Here is a 27,767-nt window from a genome sequence, read left to right as displayed (position 1 = left end):
GCATATGGCTCATCACAGAAACCCCTGCTACACAGCTGCAGAGGAACAGGAAATCCACCACAGCCTGGTACAGCACTATACCCTGCTTTTCTCAAAGGCCAGCCAGCAGCATCAGGAGCATACTGCACTGTGGCAAGAACTTGTTCGTCGGGTAAATGACATAGGCATGCATAACCGGACATATGAGCAGGTACGCCATCACTGCAGTGATTTAATCAGACATGTCCGGCGGCGTGCATCTGATATCCACAGGCAACAGCTTGCCACAAGGGTGACCATACATCCCCCCTCACCAGAGTGGAGGAACTGCTGCTAAGTGTGGTGGCCCCTGGCCTACAGCAACAACAACATCACACATGTCGTCATGGAGGCCGGAGCCACCCAGCATAGTGACATGGAGCATGCAGGTAACATGCCCTAGCTGTAGATTACTGTTACCTGTATTGTTAGATTATGCATGTGTGAGATGTGTACTGTGTTTAGCAGTTGTGCTGCCTATTGTGTGCAATACTGATAATGTGAATAGTATCTGTACACCTATGCCTGTTGTTCTACTGTAGTTTAGCACACTCACAGTAGCAATGCCACAGGTGTGGCCACTGACAAACTGTGTCATATTCTTGCAGGTCCCTCTGGTGTGACAGCAGGGCAGACGTTACATGCTAGTGTGTTAACACTTTAAACTTGTTATTGAACTGTGCATGTCATAGGTGAGGTGTAGGCCATGTGCACTTAACACACCTATGCATAATGCATGCTGTGCATGTTTGCTGTGAGACGTGAAACATCTCAGTAATGTCAGTAGCTGCCTCATTCACATGCAATGCACAGAGCATCAGACACAAATGTGGCAACACTGTACTGCACATTGGATAGGCATAGTTGACACACATGTACACAGCATAACACGTTTGTCATGCACAGTACACCTCAACATGCTAACATAGTGTAACCGGACACACGCTGGCAGGTCACACTTCAGTATCCCACATGTCATCCACACATAACACATACCATACCTGAGGGGTAGGGGCCTAGCATGGGGCTGTGCAACACTCCTCAACACATAACACAGTCATGTTAGGCAATGATGCTCCCTATTGGACACCTCACACACCCTTGTGCAACGTGGCTGTGCAATTGTGAACTTAGCCATGGCATTGCGGTTCAGGTACAGCTTGCTAGGCGGTGGTCTAGCACACTTTAGTGGCCTTGAGTGACCACATGATGCATGATGATGATGGCTAATGGTTCTACACCCCGTACTGTTACAATGGCCATGTCCAGGATTGGTATCCCATCACATATACATGCACCACCCATCCTGTGTGTGTGCATAGCATGCATGTGCTACACCTGTGTCCACAATTATCTGCTACAGACACAGACACTGCAATCAGACATGGAAACCCATGTGACACACAGATAACACATGCAGCCATGGTATGTATACCTGTGTGTGATGGTGCACAGGACATTGCAGAGCTTATAATACTTGCACAGAAATGTAGTGTCCTTGTACAGATTGTGTTCCAGGATGTAGGCAATCACTGAACATGTACACACATGCACCACAGCCATGTACACTGTCATCAACTATGGCTGTCTACACTCACACTGCATGGACTTGAGCAACACTTATTCTGCATGCTGACACGTGTGCGTGACTGTTTGCCTTGTGATACTGTCATGCACATTCAACCAGTATTGAGTATGATTTGGAAGTCTGTTGTGTGTGTGTCTGCTGTAGTGAGGAGTGTGCATGTGTTCCTGTGTTCCTGTGCTCCTGTGTGCCTGTGTTCATGTGTGCATGTGTTCATGTGTGCATGTGTGCATATGTGCATATGTGCATGTGCAGACCGTAACGTGTGTTTCCTGTTCCTCTCACAAGTGCTGAGGTAGGGCTTGGCAAAAGCAGCAGGCGACCTGAAGCCACTGCCATGGATAGTGGTGATGATGAGACATGTATTTTGGCACAGGGAGATTTGACAGGGTCTGTCGTTGGTCCACCAATCGACAGTACACAGCGTTCAACCCCATCCATGCGCACACTTATACTGCCATTACATCCCTCACCACCAATGGCCATAGGGGAGGGACAGCATATAGTTGGCATTGACCAGGAGAGTGTGGTACCCATGGCACGTGCATCCCCTCACAGCAGCCATAGCAATAGACCCGCAACGGTACCACATAGGTGGAGGTCTAGGGGTTCTCGGGGATCACCACTGGATGTATTGCCCCTGGCAGGTGTTCCCCTCACAGGTGTTACGATGACCACTATGTTCCGGGCTGTAATGCAGGCTCAGGCATGTATGGAACGGTACACCAGGCAGGGACTTACGGCGCAGAGGGCACATAACACCGCTATCAATGACAGCATCCGTGACCTTGCCAGTACCATCCAGACATACATTGAGGTCATTGATAGATGTTGGGGGGAGACAATAGATGCCCTCCCCAACATGTCTTCCTCAAACCAGGATCATGCGGGATGGTTATGACGTCAACGCGGATGCATGCCAGCAACAGCAACAGCTGGCAGTGGTCGTGGACGGCTCACAGCCGCTCCTGTAGTGGCAGTACCAGCCCCAGCAATCCTGGGGCTGGCCTGTCCATTGTCTGTCCCAGTAGACCACATGCACGTGGCTCTGGCCAGTCCCAGCAGGGACATGGGTCCAGTCATCATACCTCTGCCTCTGATGACAGTACCCAGTCTGGGTTGGTACCCGATACCATCCGTAGCACCCCTACCAGGCACAGGTACTGTGTTCGTGGCTGGAGACAGTGATCTGTACAGCCAAGCAGGTACAGTCTGTGGCTGTCCCACAAACCACCATATATGGCAGCCACATGGTGGAGCTGTGTGCATGCAGACACACACACATTAAGCAAACAACTAGGGCTCACACATACACACACACATTGCATCAACATTGGCCCATGCTGTACTGTTCACACACACACACACACACACACACACACACACACACACACACACACACACACACACACACATGACGATTGGATGGGTCAATGTCAGGCTCTGGCAAACAACAAAACGCCCTGTGCATATGATGATACCTGTGCCGCCTCCTGTCATCTGCATTATCGATGGAGGGACAGGCTAACATGGTGCTGATGCACAGGGTGACACTATAGCAGTGTAGCAATAATAGCGAGTTGTCAACAAGGAAGTCTAACTACATCCTTGTAGGTATATCTGAGCAGACATTATACATCAAAGCTCTGTTTGTCAATGTAGCATTGTTTACAACACTGTTAGGTCTGAGTATGTATTATCCACCCATGTGACACTTGGCTGATGTGTGATGTGTTGCCAGCATGTGTTAGTGAGTGGACAGTACATGTGTGATGTGTGCAGTACAGATTAGCAAGTGTACATCTGTGAACATGGTGGGTGCGCACTGTCTGGATGTACATGCATAGTGGACACATGGGACATGTGGCATACTCTGTCGTACACATTATTAACATCCCATTGCATCTTTCAATGGCCAGTATGCATTCTCCTACAGTTATGTACTAACATGGGTAGATGTGTGTATGACATGGGTTGACACTATGCTGTGGGTGATACCGTTAATATCAGTCAATGATTTGTGGTCTGGTAGTATACACAACCTCAACAGCATGACTATAAGCAATCATTGGATGATGTCCTGACAAATGACACACAGTAGTAGGGAACCCAGTATCAATTGGATCCTTCTGGTGCTACACTATAACACTAACCAGTGGTGATGACCGCCACCCATTACTGTGACACACCTGTGTGTCATATAGCCCCCTTAGGTACATGCAAACACACTAGGGATGTGTCCATCCAAATCTGGGAATGCATGGAATGGCCTACAATGCATTCCCTGGATGGGACGCATATCCTACACAAGGGTATCATATAGACAGATACCTGTTGTGTGATACATGCTGTATAGCAGTAAGCCGACTATGGCATAGTCATCCTCATGTACTATGCATACTACCCCGTCAGTACCACACCGGTGGTAGCCCTCAAGATGTATGTCGGGTACCATTGTGTACATACAGACCCATGTTATGTCATGTGACCCTTCGTATCCACATATCCATAGGTATTGTGGAGTCCCAAGGTGTATCACAGACATTAGAGGCCTGAATGCATATCCACAAGGCAGTCGTACACCTATAAAGACTGTCCATTCTTGGCAGACTTTGTTGTGTATGACCATGTCTGACATATTCCCCAGCCATATACCCTCACTCACACTACTCTTAAGTAACTGTCATGGGTGTGTGTGCCACAGATGACCTTGGTCACAGAACACGACAGTGGATGGCCATGTCACATACATACCTATGTGACCTATGATCTGAGTAGCAGCAGCACAACCTGTCAATGGAAACAAATGTATTCATGTAGTATGCAGGCTTCACACCTATGTACTGATTGAGGGGACATGTACACATATATATTTGCCACACAGATACCTGATGTCTGCAATGCGCTTACTGTTGTCATTATACTATGTCATACTATAGTAAAAGCAAAACCCACACTGTGTTGACCAACAGTGACACACACACAGTCAGCATTTGCAGGATTCAACCCCCTACCTAACAATGTTATGAAACTAGAGAGTGACGCATTAACACGGCGTGCTATTTGCTTTACTGGCTGGTTTACCTTCTCCTGCTGTATTTGTAGGATGGTTACATTCATCAGTCTTTCCAAAGAGGAATGTACCTCCTTTACTGGGTTTTCCCAGTCTCCAAAAAGGAACACCTCTCAAAGGAAACTGCACACATACACACCCCCTCCCCACACACACACTTTGCAGGATTCAAACCCCTACCTAACTATGTTATGATACTGGAAAGAGACGCATTAACATGACGCACTATTTGCTTTACTGGCTGGTTTCCCACACACACACAGTCAGCATTTGCAGGATTCAAACCCCTACCTAACTAGGTTATGATACTAGAGAGAGACACATTAGCACAGCGCGCTATTTGCTTTCCTGGGTGGTTTCCCTTCTCTGTCTGTATTTCTAGGTTGGTGACATCATCAGTCATTCCAAAGAGGAGTGTACATCTTTAGTGTGTTTTCCCAGTCTTTAAAAAGGCCACTCCTTTCAAGGAGAATTATACATACACACCCCACATACACAGACACACTCAGCATTTGCAGGATTCAAGCCCCTACCTAACTAGGTTATGATACTAAAGAGAGAGGCATTAGCACAGTGCGCTATTTGCTTTACTAGGTAGTCTCCCTTCTCTGTCTGTATTTCTAGGGTGGTGACATCATCAGACTGGACATGGTACACTCTCCTCCTCACAACAAACCCAGATATATGTGTGAGATGCACCTATAGAGACATACAGGGTGCTGAACTCTCTCGACCCATGACTGGCATAGTCTATCAGGTGGTGAGGATAACCACACACACCACATATCAGTCTCACATATCCTCTGGCGACAGCACTCAAACCACATTATCACACATACACATACTCGGATGCTGTAAATGAACTCTGCCTAAGCAGCAGAGACCTCCACAGCAGGTGCACACACAACTGCTACCCCACTACAATACCCACATCTCACATAGTTCACAATGTCAGTGTGCCACACAGTCACTTGCCTTCGGGCTAAACAACACACATAATACACTTGTGATAGGCAACACTTATTGTCAGACACACTGACGTACCACTCACCAGCCCATACAAGGGAACAGTCCCTTTGTGCTGTCTGTCGTGTGCCAGGATCTGCCACATAACACATGAAGTCAGGTCACTACAAAGCAAGTACAGGACTGGCACCATCATTGTCCATGCTGGTGCGTAAAACCTCAGACGTTACTCCCTGGGCCACATGACATGGTACATGGAGGAACAGTGTCATCATGTAGCCCAGGCCAATATGACACTGACCTTGTCTAGGATCCACCAAGGTAGGATCCACCCACCAAGTATATTGTTACAGTATACAGACAAACATATCACGTTTAACACTTGGCTAACACAGATTGGTGTCATTCATAGGGGATACAGTGTCTGTCAGCCTGTGGTGACATGCTCAACATGCCACGTAGCTTCACTATGGACAGCTTGAACCTGTCACCCTTGGACCTTTGAATGCTGGCTAAGGCTCTTGCTACCACCATAGTGCATTTGTTGAGCAGGGCTCAAAAGACAAACCTACCTACATAGACATTACAGGTTAAATAACACTAAGGGTAATGCTGCTCAACCAGATGTATTACCCTCATATTGCGGCCACTCAGGACTCCCCTCAGTATGGGGGATAGCAATATATGTGCACTAACAGACGCCTATTTCAGGGTCACATATGCACACCAGCACTACCAGGTTATGTTTCATACCATGCTTTCTGACCACAGGACTTGGAATGGACAACACAACTAGGGGGTGTATCCATATACATCACAGATACACACACCTCTGGGTTAGTGGCACTGCACTAAGCATCACAGACCATACATATACAACTACCATTGTGCAAAACTGCCTTTCAGTTTGTTGCCTACTACAGACCACCCTCCCATACTCAGGAACCACACTCGGCTTTCCTGGGAACAGTGGAGGATATGATGGTCTTCACAAACACCATTATATTGGGTGACATTAGATACACGAATATTGACTGGGGATACTACTCAAGCTGCAACAACCTCTCCCTACAGTCGCTACAATTTGTAAATTCATATGCTATGGCACAACCAGTCACCACAGCCACAAGGGGGAATACATATTGGACCTGATCATCACCAACATGGGGACTCTGTGTTCCAAACCAGCAATATACCCCTCATTGGTAAGGTCGGAACATACATCTATCTCACTGGACATACATATACACTCCACACACCCATCCTGGGTAATCTTGCTGAACTTCTGATGAGCCAATGTCTCACTTCACCAAAGCAAGGTGGTATCCTTCAGAGACCCTGAGACAGTGACAAATACAGCTCCAACTGCTGAATCCTTTACATACACATTCTATGGACTCTTAGTGGACTACATGGATTGTGCTACCCCAAATAACAACAAGACTCACTCCTCCAATGGCAGGGGACCTGTCTGGTAGACACCAGCCATTAATAAGCTGTACAATGTCAGGTGGAAGCTACTACATGATAGAGCACAATCCCAGACAGGGAAAGCATCTGTGATCTGTACTAGCAGACAGCTATGATCACTCATGTACTTATCTAAGGTCTTCTTCTCATGGACAATTGCATCAGACATGTAGGACTATCACAAGGCCTTCATCAGTTATGTCAGGAACCTGGGTGGACACTCACTGATATTTTGTGAGTTAGTGCATACTGACAACACTTACCCTGAACCCACTGGCATAGCCAACATCCTGGCAAACAGGTTCAGTGTGTAACCTCCCTGACACCACACAGTAACAGGTGAGTGCTGTCCTCCCCAAAGCATACATTACAGCATCAATGGGACCAGTTGGTGTCCTGGCCTGCATCTTACACGAGCTTCATGACAGACGTAACCCTCACATTACATCACTGTGCTAGGGACGGCTTGCACCTATCACCCCCCTGGGCTTTTGGATATTGGCAAAAGCTCTTGCTACCCCCATAGTGCCTTTTTTAGGCAAGGCTCAAAAGACAAACCCACCTCCATAGGTATCACAAGGGATAAGAAACTAAGAGTAATGCTACTCAATGCCAGAAGTCTAAACCTCAAGATGCATGCACTCGAAACTCTCCTTAGCATGGAGAACATCGATATCTGTGCAGTAACAGAAACCTGGTTCAAGGCTCCCGAGAGCACCCCAGCACTACCAGGTTATACCTCATACCATGCTTTTCAGCCCCAAAACTTTGACCGAACCATAAAAGGAGGGGGAGTATCAATATTCATCAAAGATACCCACACCTCCAGGTTGGTGGCACAGCACAAAGCATCAGAGACTATCCATGTGCAACTAACAGTGGGTAAAACTGCCTTCCAGTTTATAGCCTGCTACAGACCACCTTCCCAAACCCAGGAACTCCACTCGGCCTTCCTGAGAACACTGGAAAATATGAAGGTCTCTCCAAACACTATTATACTGGGTGACTTCAACTACCCAAACATAGACTGGGAGCATTACTCTAGCTTCAACACCCTAGCCCAAAGGTTCCTAGAATTTATAAACTCAAATGCTATGGAACAACTTGTTACCACTCCCACAAGAGGGGAAAACATACTGGACCTGATCATCACCAACATGGGGACTCTATGCTCCAGACCAGAAATGTATCCCTCACTGGTAAGATCAGACCATAAACTAATCTTACTGGATATTCACATCCCGACCCCACCCCCTGCCCAGAAAACCACAGTGAAAAACTTCTCTAAAGCAAATTTCACACTCCTCAAAACCGAGGTGGAATCCTTTAAAGCCCCCGGGCCTGTGGAAAATACAGCCCAGATGGCTGAATCCTTTATAAATGCATTCTATGAACACCTTCAGGAATGCATGGATCATGCAATCCCAAATAAAACCAAGACCCAATCCTCCAAAGGCAGATGTCCTGTCTGGTGGACCCCAGCCATAAACAAACTATACAATAGAAGGAGGAAGCTACTACATGATAGAGCAAAATCCTAAAAAGGGAAGGCATCTCTGATCAGTATTAGCAAAAAACTACGGGCACTCATAAAATCGTCTAAGGCCAGCTTCGAGAGAAAAATTGCACAGGACACTAACGATAATCACAAGGATTTCTTTAGTTATGTTGGGAACCTGGGTGGGAATTCCCAGATATGCTCAGAATTAGTCCAAAATGACAAAAAGTACACCGACCCCACAGACATTGCCAACATCCTAGCTGACAGGTTCAGCGCAAACTTCTCCCCACCAAAAGGGCAAATATCTATCCCAGCAGAGTGCTGCCCCCCTGACATCTCAGATGCTCAGGTAAGAGCCACCCTCTCCAAAGCAAAAAACACAGCTTCAATGGGACCAGACAATGTCCCGGGCTGCGTCCTACATGAACTCCAAGAAGAGCTAAACCCAAACATAAAACTACTGTTCAATCTCAGCCTTACTACAGGATATGTACCCAAAGAGTGGCGTACAGCAACGATGGTCCCTCTCCACAAAGGTGGTGCCTCAACGGATCCTGGAAACTATCGCCCTATAAGCCTGACTAGCTTGGTCTGCAAAGCTATGGAAAGGATCATCATGGACCTTATAAATAAAGATATTGGGGACCTACAGACACTGGATCCTACCCAGTTCTGCTTTGTTAAGGGCAGATCCTGCCTCTTAAACCTGGTCGATTTCTTTGAAACAGTCACCAAGGCCACTGACGAGGGGAAGGTGGTCCACACAGCCTACCTGGACCTCGCAAAATCCTTCGATACAATACCCCACTTGGGCATTATAGGTAAGCTCACCAGCTTAAATATAAACCCCTATGTCACTAGATGGGTTGCAAACTGGCTCAAGGACAGAACCCACATGGTTAGAATTGCTGGAGCCATGTCAGACTCCAAACCAGTTACAAGTGGCATCCCACAAGGCTCAGTCCTGGGACCTCTCTTGTTCGGTATATATTTCTCAGAGGTACAGGCCAACATGGAAGGACTGTGGCTGACCAAGTTCGCAGATGACTGCAAACTGGGCACCATAATCGACTCTCCAGCCGACACAAGCATCCTCCAAAAGGGCCTCATAGAAACAGACAACTGGTGCCAGAGCCAAGGCCTCAAGCTAAACACCAAAAAGTGTATAGTCATCCCCTTTGGCAAAAACAAAGTGCCCACAAATTACCACATAAGTGGTAATCCATTACGTACGGAAGAAGTAATTAGGGACCTGGGGACCCAAGTTGATAGCAATCTCTCATTTGACAACCACGTGGCCAAAGTGGTTATTAAAACATTTTATATAGCCCACCTAATCATGAAGGGATTCACATCTAGATCAGGGGAGGTCATCGTGCCTCTTTACTCATCCCTCATCAGGCCCATAATTGAGTACAATGCCCCTTTTGGGATGTACCTTACCAGACACCTGCAGCAACTGGAAAGACCCCAAAAGTACCTCACCAAGAGGATCAAAGGGCTCAAACAGATGCCATATGCTGCCCGGTTAAAGAAACTCCAGCTCTACTCAGTGGCATACCGCCTGCTCAGAGGCAATCTGTGCCTGACGTATAAAGCCATGTCCAACCCGGAATTAATGGACATGCTGCACCTCAGAAAATCCAAATCCCATCGAGCTACGCTCGAGAGACTTGAACCTCAGCACTGAAATAAATAGGACATGCTGGAGGGACAGATTCATAACCCAGAGGCTCCCTTCACTCTGGAATAAAATCCCAGTCCAGGTTAGGCAGAGTCCCTCATTGACTCTCTTCAAGAGGAAACTTGATGAGTGGATGGGGGATCATAGGTTTACCCCGGGTATCACTTCTGTGTCACTGTTAGACAGAGGCACAGTATACTAACCTCAAAAAAGGGCATAGCAAAATTAATTTAAAATGGGTGGCGAAAGCCAAACACACTCTGGCTAGGCTTATAAATGCCCTAGGGCAGATAGCCTAGTATGAAGCTATGAACCTAATATCGGAGTTACTACAGGATATGTACCCACGGAATGGTGTACAGCGACAGTGGTCCCACTCCACATAAATGGTGCCAGAACGGCCCACAGACAATATTGCCCTATAAGCCTGACTATCCTGTTATGCAAAGCTATGGAGAGTATTGTCATGGGACTCTTAAACATAGACATCAGGAACCTACAGACACTGTGTCCTACACATTTCAGCATTGTTGTGGGCAGATCTTGCCTCTTGAACATGTTTGTATTCTTTAGACGGTTAACAGGTCCATCGACATAGGGACAGTTGTACACACAGCCTACCTGAAGCTTGCTAAACCCTTCCACACAATATCCCACTGGGCCATTATGCATAGACTCACCAGCATCGATATGGACACATATCTCACATGATGGATTGCTACCTGGATCAGGGATAGCACCCACATGGTCAGAATTGCAGGTGCCATGTCTGATTATACACCAGTTACATGTGGCATCCCACACGGCTCGGTCCTGGGACCTGTCTTGTTCAGTATATATTTGCCTGATGTACAGGCTACCACAGGGGGAATATGGCTGATCTTGTTCGCACTTGACTGCAAACTGGGTGCCATAATCACCTCTCCAGCTGCCACATGCATACTCCAACAGGGTCTCACAGAGATGGATGATTGGTGCCTGAGCCATGGCCTACAGCTAAATGCCATTAGTTGCATAGATATCCCCTTTGGGAATAACAACATGCCCACACATTAACACATAGGTAGAACTTCATTAAAGACAGTAGGTGTTGTTAGGTGATTGGGGACATGACTTATTTGTACTCCCACCTTTGACATTCACGTTGCCACAGTGGTTGGACAGACGTTCTATATAAGCAACATTATCCCATATGGTTTCACATCTAGATCGAGTGATGTCATTGTGCCCCTATACTAATAACAACCGTGCTTGGTTACAATGCCACCTTTGGGGTGTACCTTACCCAACACCTGCAGCAACTGTACTGGCCACAGATACCCAAGCAACAGCCACCCCTCAACAATACCCATGAATCACATATCTCACAAGATCAGTGTGCCTCACAGTCACAGCCCTTAAGGCCAAACAACACACCAAATACACTTGTTATAGAGGACTGTATTGTCTGGCACACTGACGTCCCGCTCAACTGACTGAACAAGGAGAAGATCACTGTAAGCTGCCTGTCAGGTGCCAGGATCCACCACATAACGCAAGCACTCAGGTCACTCCAAAGCAAGTACAAGTATGACTCCATCATTGTCCATGCAGGTGTGAATGACATGAGACGTACCTCCCTGGACTACAAGAAAAGAGACATAGAGGAGCTCTCTGATCATGTAGCCCAGGCTGGTATGACCCTGACCTTGAGTAGCATGTTGCCCTCACCAAGAATGATGCCAGAGTATAAAGACAAAATGATCAGTTTCAACAATTGTCTAAAGTATTGGTGTCATTCAATGGGGATCCAGTATCTGTCAGCTTGGGATGACAAGCCCGACAAGGCACGTTGCTTCGCTAGGGACAGCTTGCACCTGTCACCCTTAGGCTTTCGTATACTGGCCATGCCTCTTGCCACCCCCATAGTGCATTTTTTAGGCGAGGCTCAAAGGACAAACCCACCTCCATAGACAACCCAAGGATACAAAATCTAAAGGTAATGCTACTCAATGCCAGAAGTCTAAACCTCAAGATGCACGCACTCGAGGCTCTCCTCAGTATGCAGAATATCGATGTCTGTGCAGTAACAGAAACCTGGTTCAAGGCTCCTGAGAGCTCCCCAACACTACTAGGTTATAACTCATACCATGCGTTTCAGACACAAAACTCGGACCGAAGCACAAAAGGAGGGGTAGTATCTATATTCATCAAGGATACCTACACCTCCAGGTTAGTGGCACTGCACGAAGCATCAGAAACCATCCATGTGCAACTAACAGTGGGCCAAACTGCCTTTCAGTTTGTAGCCTGCTACAGAACACCCTCCCTATTACAGGAACCCCACTTGGCATTCCTGAGAACACTGGAGAATATCAAGGTCTCTTCTAAAACTATGTTATTGGGTGACTTCAACTACCCAAACATTGACTGCGACAACTACTCATGCCCAAACACACTCACCCAACTGTACCTTGAAGTTATAAACTGTAATGAGATGGAACAACTGGTCACCACTCCCACAAGAGGGAACAACATATTGGACCTGGTCATCACCAACATGGGGACTCTATGTTCCACACCAGAGGTAAACCCCTCATTGGTAAGATCAGACCATTAACTAATTTCCATGGGCACCCATATCCTGTCCCCACCCCCAGCCATGGAAATCTCTGTAAAGAATTTCTCAAAAGCCAACTTTGCACTTCTCAAGACTGAGGTGGAATCCTTCAAAGCCCACGGCCTAGAGGATAATATAGGCCAATCCGCAGAATCCTTTACAAATGCATTCTATGAGCACCTGCAGGAATGCATGGATCGTGCTATCCCAAATAAAACGAAGACTCACTCCTCCAAAAACAGGAGACCTGTTTGGTGGACCACGGCCATAAATAAGCTATACAACAGAAGGAGGAAGCTACTACATGGCAGAGCAAAATCCCAAAAATGGAAGGCATCTCTGATCAGTATTAGCAAGAAACGTCGATACCTCATAAAATCATCAAAGGTCAGTTTCGGAAGGGAAATTGCCCTAGACACTAAAGATAATCACAAGCCCTTCTTTAGTTATGTCCATAATATGAGTGGAAACTCCCAGATATGCTCTGAATTGTTGCATAATGGTACAAAATATACCAAACCTACAGACATAGCCAACATCCTGGCAGACAGATTCAGCACAAACATCTCCCCCCCTTCACCCCCAGAGGAACAAATGCCTATCCCAACTGAATGTAACCTCCCTGACATCACAGTTGCACAGGTGAAAGCTGCCCTCTCTAAAGCAAAAAACACAGCAGCTATGAGACTGGACGGTGTCCCAGGCTGTGTCTTACACAAGCTCCAAGAAGAACTGAACCCTCACATTAAGTCACTGTGCAAACTTAGCCTTACTACAGGATATGTACCCAAATAATGGCGTACAGCTACAGTGGTTCCACTCCACAAAGGTGGTTCCACAACGGACCCTGGAAACTATTGACCCATAAGCCTGACTAGTCTGGTCTGTACAGCTATGGAGCGTATTATCATGGAACTCATAAACAAAGTAATTGGGAGCCTCCAGACACTGGACCCTACCCAATTCAGCTTTGTTAAGGGCAGACCTTGCCTCTTAAACCTAGTTGATTTCTTTGAAACAGTTACCAAAGCTATAGATGAGGGCAAGGTAGTCCACACAGCCTACCTGGACCTCGCAAAAACCTTCAACACAATACCCCACTAGGGCATCATAAATAAGCTTACCAGCTTAAATATCAACCCCTATATTGCAAGATGGGTTGCAAATTGGCTCAGGGATAGAACCCACATGGTCAGAATCACAGGTGCCATGTCCGAATCCAAACCAGTTACAAGTGGCGTCCCACAGGGCTCAGTTCTGGGACCTCTCTTGTTCGGTATATACTTCTCTGAGGTTCAGGCTAACACGTGGGGATTATGGCTGACAAAGTTCGCAGATGACTGCAAACTGGGGGCCATATTCAACTCTCCAGCTGACACAAGCATCCTCCAGAAGGGTCTCACAGAGATGGATGTTTGGTGTCAGAGCCACGGCCTCGAGCCACATGGTAAAAAGGCATAGTCATCCCCTTTGGGAAAAACAAGGTGCACACAAATTACTACATAGGTGGTAATCAATTAAGTACAGAAGTAGTAATTTGAGATTTGTGGACCAATGTAGATAGTAATCTCTCCTATGATAATCACATTGCCAAAGTGGTTAAAAAGACCTTCTATATATGCCACCTTATCACAAAAGGGTTCGCATCTAGATCAAGAGAGGTCATTGTGCCCCTCTACTTGTCACTCATCAGCCCCATACTTGAATACAATGGCCCTTTTGGGATGTACCTTACCCAACACCTGCAGCAACCTGCAGCAACTGGAGAGACCCAAAAGTACCTCTCCAAGAGGATCATGGGCTACAAACAGATGTTGTATGCAGCTCAACTAAAGAAACTCCAGCTCTACTCAGTTGCTTACCACCTACTCAGAGGCGATCTACACCTGACATACAAAGCCATGTCAAACCCAGAATTAATGGACATGCTCCACCTCAAATATCCAAATCCCTTAGAGATACATGCTCCAGGGACTTAAACCTCAGCACAAGAACAAAAAGGACATGCTGGAGGGACAGATTCATTTCCCAGAGGCTCCCCTCACTCTGGAATAGAACCCCAATTCATATTAGACATAGCCCCTCGCTGACCCTCTTCAAGCCAATTCTGGACACGTGGATGGATGGGAAATCGCAAATTCACCCCTGGGATCTCTTCTGTGTCCCTGCTAGACAGAGGCACAGCAAACTAATCTTAAAGGGTACCTTCTGTGACCTAATTTACAGAGGCACAGTAGACTAATCTAATAGGGAGACGGAAATACACTCTGGCTAGGCTTATAAATGCCCTAGGGCAGATAGTCTAGCATTTACCTATGAACCTATAAGTTCTGCACCAAGCAGATCTAGGGACTCACACAGATGACCTGCACAGTTCAGATGCAGTAACTCCAGCTCTACTCAGTCACTTACCACCTACTCGGATATGATGTGTGCCTGTTGTTTGCAGTAATACCCAACCAAGAATTAATGGACATGCTCCACCTCAGGATATCAAACTCCCTTGTAGCTACACACTCCAGGGACATATACCTCAGCACAGATGTTAATAGGACATGCTGGAGGGACAGATTCTTATCCCAGGGCCTCCACTCACTCCAGATTGTGATCACAGTTTCACATAGGCAGAGCCGCCCACTAACCACCTACAGGGGACATCTTGATGGCTGTATGGTTGATCATATGTTTACCCATGGGATATCTTCTGTGTCCCTGCTAGACAGAGGCACACTAGCCTAAACGTACATGGGCTATCTTGTGTGACCTACTATTCACTGGCACAGTGTAGTAATCTAACAGGGCTACAAAAGCCATACACACTCTGGCTAGGCTTGTACATGCCCTAGGGAAGATAGCCTAGTATCGACCTCTGAACCTATGCTTATGTTCGGGATGCACAATATTTATTGCTGATACTGTTTGCGGGTCTTTATCGTCTTTGCTTTCCCAGTTTCTATGAACAACTTAGGTATCTGCGGAACATGTTTGATCATGACAGGATTCCACTATATTATATAAGTGTCTGTTGTCATGTAACTGTGTGCACAGGGAGGATTGCTGGATAGTGAGAGGTTCCTGGGTTAACACATGCAACTGCCAGATATGTGTGTCCCACTGCTGTAGTCAGACATGGCCAAAGTGTGTGAGCATGCCCAGTTCAGGCTTTCCATGTTTTGTTGCCTGACATATGTCTCATTTATTCAAGTGTGTGAGCATGCCTAGTGTGACCTTTCAGTATGTTGTGATCTGAAGTCCACTACATTTGTGGATGTGTGTGAACATGACCAATATTAACATTTATACTGTGTGTGTTGGAAGTCAAGTTCTGTTCTTACTGCAGGACTCACCTTTGTGTCATAACTCAACAGGGATTATGCTGTGCCTGCAGGGTTTCCATGAGATACTTTGCATAGACTTATCAACATCCCTTCATACTGGCTGAACAGTGCAATGCTGTCATGGTTTAGTGGTTCAGTACTTTAACTATGGTGCAGAGTATCCTGGGTTGGAGACCCATCACTGCTTTATATTTCCATACTGAGCAGACCAGACTGCTTAAGGGCCAGTTAAGCAAATATAAGCATGTTGGCTTTTGTTCTGCTATGCCCTACTTAGACCAGGCTTGTCCGACATTGCTGTATATTCACCAACTTTGCTAGACATTGCCCAATATTACTTGACATTGACCAGTTGTACTAGTTGGTGTGTGCGATTCTGTTTGCATATACTACATGGTGGTAAATGCTGTTTAGCACTACCTTAAATTGCTTGACACATGGCAATCATGCCTCAGGTGGTGCTGCAGGGCTGCCTATGTATGTCGGATGCACATACTACACTCCCTGTACATGTTTGAAGCAGATAGTGTCAACTTAGGCATCCATTTTACTATATGTGCAGGTCAGAGAGAGGTATCATTTCCAGGGTTCCTACTGAGCCAGTGTTTGTGCTATGCATTGCCTCTTTGCCAAGGCAAAAGCATACTGGGCACGCCTCCTTCTGCCTACCGGGGCAGGCTCAGGTTGTTCCTCCTCTGAGTCATGCTCTTCCTGTGATGACCTTGGCAATAGTGGGGGGCTGTTTGGGCCAGGCCTATGCTGGTCCTGCTGCAGCTGTTTTTGCAGGATCATATTATGTAGCATAGCACATACCATGACAATTTGGGTATGTGTAGTTGGTGAGTACTGCAAGGCTCCACCAGATGTGTCCAGGCACCGGAACCGTGACTTGAGCAGCCCAAACACATGCTCAATTACATTTCATGTTTGTGCGTGTGCCGCATTATGGCATTCCTGTTCAGGTGTGTGTGTGTTTCTGATGGGTGTCATCAGCCACGGCTCCAGTGCATAGCCAGCATCCCCCACTAGGTGACCATGTGGGATGTCCCCATTGGCAAATGTCTGGTACAGCTGCGTCAGATGCCAGATATGGGAATCATGGTAGCTTCCATGGCAGCCAGCACACACATTCAGTATTATGCCCTGGGCATCACACAAGACCTGGCAGTTGAAGAAGAGGAAGCCCTTGCGGTTGAAGTAGATCCTACCCCGCTCACCGGCTGGTGCTTTGATGCGTATGTGCGTGCAGTCTATTGCACCCACTACCTCAGGGTATTCCGCTATTTGCTGGAAGAGATGCATATTGCTAGCCAATACCTCACAGGAATTGGGAAATATACAAGATCACTGACATGTGCTGACATGGCATCCAGGAACTGGGGCAGTACCCTGGATTTTGATGCCTGTGATATCCCCATCATATCACCAGTTGGTCTCTGGAAGGTACATGTTGCTAGTATTCGTAGGCCAACACATACCTTGGTTTCCACTGGAATGGGTTCCCCTCTGTTGGTTCTGTGTGTGAGGCGTGGCCTGCACAGCTCAACAATTTGCTGCAGGAGGTCTCTGTCCACTCTATAGCGCTCCACTATCTCCAGCTCATGTAGCCCCTGGTAGGTTACCCTGGGCATGTACACTCTTCTCCGTCTCCGCACTGGGTATTGCTCAGCAGCATTACCATTGTCACCACCCTCAGCATATTGCATATGTCGCCTTATGACAGCAATGGCAGCCCCTAACATTTTTTTTGTCTCAGTACAGCTTTTTCAGTATTCACTTCTCTTACCTGACTGCAGTGCTGCAGTGTCTATGAGGAATACATGGTGAAAAGTTGTTTGTAGAGTTTTAAGTGCTGGGCTGGTTTACTGCCTGTGTAATTGCCTGATTCTGATTATTTCCACCTGCTAGCTCTGCTGACTCTCCCTGGTTAACTTCCTACTGTTTGTTGTGCTTCCTTTTCCCTTTCCATTTCCTCAGGGGGGCAGCGCCGCACACACTAGTGCAGACGTGCGTACACAGGCTTAGACAGAGTTATACTAGCTAATTCCTGCCTAAACGCGTGCACAGGAGCGCAAAGGCACTTACAAGACTTTAAACTGCCCTATACATGCTTTAAATGCGCGCACACAGGCACAAATCTGCTAACACAGATTTAGACAACATTACACATGCTAACTTCTGCTTACACGCACGTACACTGTCTTACTTCGATTTATAGGCGTGCACAAGTGCGCATATACGTTGCAAGTACTTTTACAAGAAACTTTGGTGATACCCACAGTGTGCACCTTCTATTTCTTGACTTTAGCTAGGATATCTACTGACACACCTCTTCCAGTGATGAGCAACTGACAGCTAACACATGCCACTCTGCTCCAATGAGATTAGCTACTGTCATACATACCCCCCTCATGATGTCACCTATATCCTACTCTGTTACTCCCCTTATCCTGTCTTGCACTCCACTGACTGTGCTCATTTGCTATGTAGACTTGTGATTCACTATCCTTACCCTCAATTGCATAGGATTGCCTAGTAATGCTTGGTTACAGCTCTTAGACTGAGTTCCCCCCTTAGCAACCCCTACTCAGTAGCCATGTTGTCTTCAGCCTGCCATTCACTTGCATTGTATATTATGATATCTTATAAAATGCCTATTTGTGGCTTTTATTTTCTTATTTTATGATTTTTATAGCGCACCCCATTTGCGCGGCACTGCGCTAAGCTTAAACCTCGCCGATCGAGGAAAAAAAAATAATTTTTATTTTTTGCATTGGGGAAATTTGCCAATGGCTGTATATTTGGCCATTGGCATGCTTCCTCAACCATATGCAACCTTTATTTGGAGCTGTCACAGCTCCATTGTGCTATTTGCAGAACGGTACTCAGTTGTCAACTGAGTACATTTCTGCAGATAACATGGCTCCTACTCGGACAGGTTTGTGCTTCCTGGATCGCAGATTTACCTCATTTGCATGCCTTTCGGCTGCAAGTGAGGTAATTTGCATATCCAAGCCCTGTCCATGTAGGAGCAGTTTAAGGGGCTGTTTGCAATGCTGTTCCTGGATCACTAGTCAGACATGTTGGCTGCATGGAGTCTTACTCTACTCTTGGACTCTGTGCAAGCCTTTATGAATCCAGCCCAGTCTTTTTTCATTCTTATGTATATGCAATTGTAGTCATAACCCAACAAAAATAAACTCTGTGTAAGTGAGAAATCTCTGTCAAGCACCAACTATAAGATAATTTCTATATCACATTTTAATTCATTTAAATCTGGGCAGGACCAAAGTTCCCTTGTACACCCACCCCACCCTACAACACAGAGTTAACTCCTGGTAATATTTTACATAGTCTGTATGGAGTATAAATCATTTATGCAAATGTTTCTTTGTGAAAATTCTGAAAACTCGCATAATTAATTGCATATGTTAGCAAGTGACTAAGCCAACCCCCTGTGGCCAAATCAATTTCCACATTGAAAACTATTGTCACTCTAAATGGTTTGTATCCATCCAACTAAACAGCTTCCAGTGCTGTATATGCCCAGTTTCCCCCACAATTCACCAAGGAGGCCTCACCTCCAGCCTCTGGCATAAAAGCCTTTTTTAATTTCTTGTGCTGTACTTTCATCACTTTAGTCAAACTAAAATGCCAAGAGATTAATATCTTCACATACTTCCTTCCTCAGGATATTTTGCAATGGGAATTTATTATCTTTAGTTCTAGAGGTCATATAAAGAGACGGACATCAGGCTTCTGAAGCAGTCAGGAGGGCAGCCACTAGCAGGGTGGATGGAACTAATCTGAAATGATATGAGACACATCAAAGCTACTGGATCAAACAATCAAATACTGCAACAAAAATGCTGGTCATTTACTTAATTGTGAATACTGTAGAATGAACACAGATTTACTCTAAAATATTTTATACTTGAAGATAATATAGCTAGTAATCCAGATAGCTATTTACTTAAATATATCTATACAGTTCCATGACATTACATCAAAAATGTCTTTAACTGAATTCATGCATACAACCATAACAATGTTGAATATGTAAACATTTGAATAGTGTAATGATGAAAATGGATTTGGTCGACGTGTAAATCATGTAAAATAATACGATGATGTTCTTATTATGTAATGCTGCTTCACGGCCTTGATTTTCATAATGTGTTCAATATTAACTGCGTTCAATGTTTTTTTTTGACATTACATAACTTCAGTCATTACTACTTCTGTTCAAAGTAATTGACTAAAGGAAGGTTTGAAGTAATCAAAAAGAATAACGCCAAGAGCCAGAGTTCAAGAACTCCCAAACAAAGCTTAAAATAGGATGTTTATTTAGCACTTTTGTCCTTAGACAAGCAGGACTTCTGATGACGAAAGCATTAAATAAACGTCCTATTTTAAACTTTGTTTGCGAGTTCTTGGATTCTTGCTCTTAGCGTTATTCTTTTTGATGGTTTTCTGAGTCTTGTTGTAAAGCTACACTTTTGCTGTGTTTTAAGGTTTGAAGTAATGTCATGGAACTATATGTAAACAACCACTTGAAAATTGTGCATGGACGACAAATCTGGATGGTGAAAAGATATTTAACATCAACAAAAAAATCAAACACTCAGAAATTAAAGTGTACATCTATATCAGTTTATTAGGATAAGTCACAACACAAAATCACAAATAAAGACTGCTGCTTTGCTTATAGCATTCTTGGTGCATAATCTAAAACACAGGCATTAAAGATAACATATAAAGGCAAACTCCACAGTCACATGATGTGCCATAATAAACACCATAAAGATGTAGACTATATAGTAATGTTAAATTAGCATTATATACATTAAATCTAAAAATAGGGAAAATTATTTAATTATTTGTAGTGTTAAATTAGAATTATGTACACATTAAATCCAAAAAACGGGAACATTATTTATTTTTGCCATGTTAAGTTAGCATTATAAACAATAAATGAAAAAAATGCATATATATATATATATATATATATATATATATATATATGTATATATATATATATATATATATATATATATATATATATATATTAAATCCAAAAATGGGGGTAAATTATTTAATTATTTTTGAACACAAAAATTATATCAAAGTTGGATTCTAAATATCTCCCAAATATATAAGTTTTTTCTATTAAGAATTGATTTTTTTTAAAAAAACATTCTCTGGGCAATAAAGAGAAGGAATGAGTTAGAAATTAGGTTCATAGCTGCCTATGTTGTACGTAAAATAATTTCCTCTGAGTTTTGAGGATGGGTTATTAAATGTTCTAATTCATGACAATATCAGAAATCACCTTATCCAGAAAGAAAGGATGAATGAGACTGACATCCCATCATTGTAGAAGACAGTGAAATGTTAAGAAGTCAGCAAACTCTACAGTTTGGAGGTACAAGCCACAAATAAGGCCGTTTTGCCAGTCAAGATCTTCAAATAAAGATTAATCCAGTTCAACAAAGGTTTTGTAAGTGCTTTCTAAAAATTATTTTACATTCTCAAGGTGGTGATAATAATAATTAGGATTATTATGAAATCGGAAATCCCTCTGAGCAATGGCTTTTTCATAGAAAGAGTGAAGAGTGATGAATACCAAGGCAGCAAACAGATAATGGAGGGCATTCGATCTTAACTGAGGAATATGCTTCCCCGCTCAGAATGTCAAGGGAAATTAATACTAAAGGCAATTTATAGGTTCATATGTTAATAGGTGTGTAGTAGGCTAATGGCCCTGGAGCCTATATAAGCCTAGCCCAAGAAGATTCCATGGCATCATGTCACCCAAAGTTAGTTCCCAATGCCCCTGTCAAGCAAGGCCACTGAAGTGATCCCCGGGACACTTCTGTTTCATATAAAATAGAAATGTTCTCTATTCAGACAAATAATAGTAGGTCTTTTGGCTGCCTGCAGATTCTATAGATTTTATTGTTAAAATTTAGTTGTCATTGGGTATTAGAGTGACTAAGCTGCTGAAGAAATTTGCAGGCACAATTAGTAAGTTAGCATTAAGGTGAGTGAAACATTGACCATGCATGTTAGTGGCTTGTGAGACATTTAAAGGAAAGGATCTAATCTAGATTAATTTAGGGCCTAATTTGTAATCACCAGCAATCTTAACTTATTACAAACCCTCAATAATTGGTTTGTATTCAGAATAGTAGGTACCATGGAGTTGGAGACCTAGGATGAAGGTCTCCCTGCTATCCCATTGTGCCATCAAATACAAGTGACTGAAAATACCAAGGGAACAAACACATGATATGTCAGTTTTGTTGAAACATAACGTTTTTATAACATTGACTAGTGATCATGTTTCAGTTGCAATAACTGGTATTAAGTAAATGTTTCCTTCCAGTTCAATGTAATGTTTTCAAAAGAGAAGTAAGAGAGACAACACAAGGCAGAGAGAGAGAGAGAGAGAGACTAAAAAAAGATAAAGGCAGAATATTTGAAAGTAGTTGTTACAACTACCACATCAGGGACAGATTCAGACAGTTTGTATACCCAGTATAATGTATTAATTTGCAGATTTGCACTTTGGAATGCATAAATAAAGACATTGCTTGCTTTAAATGTATTGAAAGAAGACATTATTGTCATCTGAGTGGTATAAAACCTAAGGTGCTCTGTGCTTTATTTCATATCAGGAACGAGGTTAGAATGGTGCAAGCTATCCAGTATAGGGGTACTTCGGAACATCTGATGAACTCTTTACCCTCTCCACCCTTAAAACACGAGGTGCTTTTTGTTGTACCTTGTCGAGTAAGAAGGTCTGATGGCCGCACGGGCACAGCCTCACTTTGTAGTCGTATGATTTTTGACTCCATACTGTACATGCACCTGCACACCACTTCTGACTGTTCTGATGTTTTAAGAGAATAATACAAAACTATTTAATAAAATGTACATGTCATCTGAATGAAGCCTTGCCTGAGTTTGTGTTTGCATCGTTACCAAATTGCCACCCTCCCACTTTGATGAGTGGAAGGTAGAAAGTTAAAACATGATGTGAAATCACTGAAAATGCTCAGAGGGATATATCTTCAGATGGAGTGGGAAGAATATTGCTAAGAATTTCTGTCCCAAGTAACAAGGAAATATGGAGACAGAAGTCTGGGGCATTAGATGTGCACACTTTTTAAACATTAATTCTAGATTTGGAGGATGATACTTTAAACAAACAACAATTTCACAAGGCATCTCACTCGGCCTTATGTCTTCATACATTCATCCCTTTTGCAGGACTCCTGCTCAGAAACTTCACATGGTACCCAGTGACTGCAGTTTATTTTACCTCTCCCCTCACAAAGCATTTTTGTTGTCCAGTATATTTTTTTTTCTTTATTTTAGAATAATCATTTGTTAGAATTTAAATTAATTTACAAAAAACTTAAAATAAAATAACTTACAGGAAAACTGGGATCTGCAATAATTAATACAAAAGAAATCTCTGTAAATTTGTCAGATTCTGTATAATAAAAAGGGTATTTTCCCTACCTTCCCGCTATTTCTAATGTAAATATGCTACAGTTAAGTATTAAACTGTTGATTTCCTAAGTGGGTATTAAGCCACTCTTGTCCATGTCATACATCTTCCTCATACCCCAACTCACTGATTTCCATTACAGGTCTGATTGTATATGACTTTCTATTAATGTATTTTGCCTATATAGGTGGTGCTGGGGTAGCGTTGTTGCCTCACAGTAAGACGATGTCCGGTTCGATTCTCAGCTAGAGTGTCTTCTGCGTGGAGACATGCGTGAATTCGCGTACCTTCGTTGAGGGTTGTGCATTAGACCTGGCAAGCCAGTACGTAAAAATCAACTGCCAATCATTAGCAGACCGGAGTTCCACTGTGGCGACCCCTAACCGGGAAAAGCCGAAAGACACAAATTGCTGATATAAGCATGTAGTAAAGATTGAGGTTTTATAGGACTTTCACATCTGTAATTCTCCTCACTTATTGTTGAGATATGTTATCTTGTACTAGTCTTGTTTGTTTGTTAATCTCACTGTGGAGCTTTTCTCCCCGGGTTTCTGCTGTAAATGCAAATGTAAAATAAAAATAAATAAATATTTCTTTATCACAAAGCTATGAAGATTGTCTCATCTTTTTTATGTTTTTAAAATCCTTGCAGTATATTTATGTTTTTGCTTTTGTATTTTTTTTCTAATGCTATAATTTTCTCTTCTCTAACACAGGGTGACTCTGGTGGACCACTGGTCTGTAATGGTACAGCAGAAGGAATTGTGTCTTTCGGCTTAAAGTGCCCACCTGGAATTTATACACATATTTCATCATTCTACTCGTGGATTAGTGACATCATGGGAGAAGCCAGCCAATGAATCCTGTTTCTTCAGATGAATGGCAGCCAAGTGTATGACTATGCAGTAACTTGTGTTTTCATGCTATATTATTTTGTTTTCTGCTTTTGATAGTACCAACAGTAGTAATATCAGCTATAGTACTAGCTGCAGCATTATTAATCGTATTATTTCCTTGAGAGAAAATAATAAAACTGAATTTCTTTCACCGTAGTGGGATCAGTAATATTAGCAGTAGCAGCAGTATCAGTACTAAAGCTAATACCAGCAGTAACAGCAGTAATAATACTTACAGCTGGAGATGTTTGTGACAATGGTACTGGAGGTGCGGTACAGGTATTTGGGTTTTAGGTGTAATTGGTGAGTCTCCTTAAAACTTAAGGAAGTTCCTCCAACTGTGAAAAAGTGCTAAACTTTCAAAGGCCTCAAATAATTACCCAGACTGCTATAACCAAGAAATAATCTAAATAAAAATAATGCAGTTTTGTTTGTGTTTACATTTATTATCTGTGGCAGCTTGCTGTCTAAATTATTCCTCTGGATTCAACAAAGAAAAGATATTGAGTAAGGGGACAAAAGCTCCAAGGATCCTCAGAGTTTGTCCTTAGCAGTCTACTAATTAACACCTTGAGTCGTGGTTTGCATGTGGTGATATAGTAGCAGTAGCACTGCCTGGGATTTTGTTTCATGCATCACACAGCATATTATATGTACTTGTAAATGACATTAAAACAACACTTTAGAAGTCATAGAATGAGCTGTATGTTGCCTAGCTGTGATACATAAATATTAGTATTTGTAATCTGGGCTGGACTTAGGTGACATGGAACCCTTGGCAACAGGACCAATGACTCTCTCCACACTGTACATCTCTTCCTGCATCTCTGAGTGCTCACAAGGTGGGGGGAACCCCACCTTGGCCCCTCCATACTATACAGATTACTTTTTTCACCTTTTTTCATGTTTTTTCTTAATCTTTAGCTTTTTCCTGCATCCTTTCAACAAATTATCACTGGCCAAGACTGCATTGTGTAGGAAATAATTGGTTTAAGCCATTGATCTCTCTCTCTCTCTCTGGGGGCTCCTTGAAGCCATGGGATTGTAAATTCTCTTATGTGCCTTTGCGTGTTTTTCCAGTTTTTTGATACAATCATGACAAGAACAAAATCATGAATAAGAAATTCAGTTTTATTATTTTCTTTCAAGGAAAAAAATACATTTTGTCCCATTCTTAATATGACAAAATAGTAGTTTACAATAAAATTAGAACACAAATGGTTATGAAGATTCAGAGATCATATCTAAGATTAGTACCTGCCTCCCTAACCCCCTAAAAAAATAGTCACCTTCTGTGTCTGTCTCTGGTGACAGATTTGGATGAAAGTGTAGGAGCAAATGGCCACAGTCATATATTTCTAGTGGCTGATATCATACCTTTGTACAGCATTCCTCCCCACCCATGTTCACAAAAGACAGCCATGTTCGGTTTATCCCTTTGATATTGTGGGAAGAAATATCTAGGGAATTGTTATGGCTAGGCTTGTATAGGCCCTAGGGCCGATTGCCTAGTACCAACCTATGAACCTATGATATCAGATCAGGATTAAAAGGTAAAAATAGAATTAAGTAATGTATTCCAACCTGTTGTTGACAGATGTATATAAACCGCATCTCCTTTCTCCTACTCTCAAAACAGCCACTTGCCATACATCTGATATTTGATTGCACAGAAACTGAAAAATGTAATGATCAAAATAATGTATTCAAGCTTGTTGCTCCTTGACAGTACACCTGCTCCTAGACAAGTTAAAGTTAAATTCTGTGCACAACTCTTCTGACGAAAGTTAAAGAAATAACAATCACACTATTCCCAGGCTCCTTCCAAGCTACAGTAACCTTTTCTGCATACCTTTGTGATTTAATTGTGAGGAAAATTAAAGAATTAATGACCACACTATCCCAGGCTCCTACAATAGCTATAGCAGCCTTTTGTGCACTATTCTATGGACTGTCAGGACATTTAAAGAGATAATGACCACACTATCACCAGCCCCCAAGCTGTACTGACTTTCTGTGTATACCACTGAGATTTAATTGTGAGGAAAATTAAATAATTAATGTCTGCACCACTCCCCCCAAAAAGTTATAGCATACCTCTGAGCAGGGCTGGTTTTAAATTACCTCGGGTTCAGGCACTATCCACTATGATGTCTGTGTCAAAATTCAGTTATACAATCTGGAATATAAGGTCCACCAGGCCACCAGAAGCTTTGAGGGTCTAGATGTTCTGTGATGCACTTTATCATTTATCTTTGAAACTTAAAGACTTAACTGTATCTTTTTACCCAGGATATTTATGTACATGACCAGCAATATTATGTGGTCAATATTATGTGTGCGTTCAGAGACAAAAATCAGTGATATTACTTTTTCATACACATGTTCCATGCACGTGTAGGCACACACACACACACACACACACACACACACACACACACACAATCTCAAGAGGCAAACATGTTAACAGCCACTTCTATCATATTATTCAGAAACAAACACACACACACACACACACACACAAACAAGCATGCACATAAGCAATAGCAATACAAGTTTTGCACTGATTTCAACAAATAAAATTCACTGTTTACTACCCTTTTTGCCATACCAGATCAGTGACTGTTGTTCAACAGTGATAAATGAAAAGCAGCATAAGTCACTGTTATCTACACATAGACTCCATACTGATCAATTACAGACAGTTTACTGAATATGTAGACCTCAGATGACTGATTTTGGTAAAAAAATGTAATAGTAATAGGCACAATAATGTAGTTTAAGTTTGTTTCATTCAAACCTACAGTAAACGTATCAAAGTATTCCACCTTACACTAAACAAAGGCATACTAGTCCTACAAAGCCAAATTTTAAACTAAGCAATCAACAAGAGAGTCAGCTACTTTCATTCACAGACAACTAGCAGCTTCAACCAGCAGTTATAGCCACCTCTGTATATGCTTCACTCATCTGATTTGATGGCCTGTAATGTGTTTCAACATTGCTCTACACAAAATTTGCTTCATATAAATCAGAAAAACACAACAAAAATGGATTAATTTAAATTAGCAGTTGGCATATTATGATGTCAGGACATTTAAAGAAATAATGACCACAC

At 43.2% G+C, this 27,767-nt stretch overlaps 1 long non-coding RNA gene across 1 annotated transcript in view; it reads left to right on the top strand.

The window, feature by feature from the left end:
- LOC122788328 overlaps window positions 1–24,804 on the top strand; it is a 40,269-nt gene extending 15,465 nt beyond the window's left edge. Inside the window, exon 2 of the long non-coding RNA XR_006362640.1 lies at window positions 24,470–24,804. This is a non-coding gene — a long non-coding RNA (uncharacterized LOC122788328). The remainder of the gene's footprint in view (window positions 1–24,469) is intronic.
- Window positions 24,805–27,767: the final 2,963 nt, after the last annotated feature.

Source organism: Protopterus annectens, chromosome 13.part0, assembly GCF_019279795.1.
Source record: "Protopterus annectens isolate FY-2018-M chromosome 13.part0, PAN1.0, whole genome shotgun sequence".
Lineage (NCBI taxonomy): Eukaryota > Metazoa > Chordata > Ceratodontiformes > Protopteridae > Protopterus > Protopterus annectens.
This window is presented reverse-complemented; position numbering and strand designations above follow the sequence as displayed.